The sequence below is a fragment of the Microtus ochrogaster genome, unplaced genomic scaffold (genome assembly GCF_000317375.1).
Source record: "Microtus ochrogaster isolate Prairie Vole_2 unplaced genomic scaffold, MicOch1.0 UNK98, whole genome shotgun sequence".
In the NCBI taxonomy this organism is placed as follows: Eukaryota; Metazoa; Chordata; class Mammalia; order Rodentia; family Cricetidae; genus Microtus; species Microtus ochrogaster.
The window spans coordinates 1,008,966-1,009,545 of NW_004949196.1; the positions used below are offsets into that span (position 1 = coordinate 1,008,966).

At 64.5% G+C, this 580-nt stretch overlaps 1 protein-coding gene across 1 annotated transcript in view; it reads right to left on the reverse strand.

Annotated features, from left to right (window-relative positions):
- Positions 1 to 580, reverse strand: part of LOC101989837 (complement C3) — a 20,343-nt gene that overhangs the window by 3,664 nt on the left and 16,099 nt on the right. The gene's annotated exons all lie outside the window — the stretch shown is intronic.

Below are 580 nucleotides of genomic sequence, written 5' to 3' on the forward strand. Positions count from 1 at the left end.
CAGTGTGGAGGCCCAGCGTGGCAGTGTGGAGGGCCAGCGTGGCAGTGTGGAAGGCAGCGTGGCAGTGTGGAGGCCCAGCGTGGCAGTGTGGAGGGACAGCATGACAGTGTGGAGGGCTGGCGTGGCAGTGTGGAGGGACAGCGTGGCAGTGTGGACGGCCAGCGTGGCAGTGTGGACGGCCAGCGTGGCAGTGTGGAGGGCCAGTGTGGCAGTGTGGAGGGCCAGCGTGGCAGTGTGGAGGGCCAGCATGGCAGTGTGGAGGGCCAGCATGGCAGTGTGGAGGGCTAGTATGGCAGTGTAGAGGGATAGCATGACAGTGTGGAAGGCAGCGTGGCAGTGTGGAAGGCAGCGTGGCAGTGTGGAGGCCCAGCGTGGCAGTGTGGAGGGCTAGCGTGGCAGTGTGGAGGGACAGCATGACAGTGTGGAGGGTTCGAGTGACAGCATGAACGGATGGCGTGGCAGTGTGGAGGGCCAGTGTGGAGTGCTGGCGTGGCAGTATGGAGGAACAGCGTGGCAGTGTGGAGGGACAGCATGACAGTGTGGAGGGTTCGAGTGACAGCATGAACGGATGGCGTGGCAG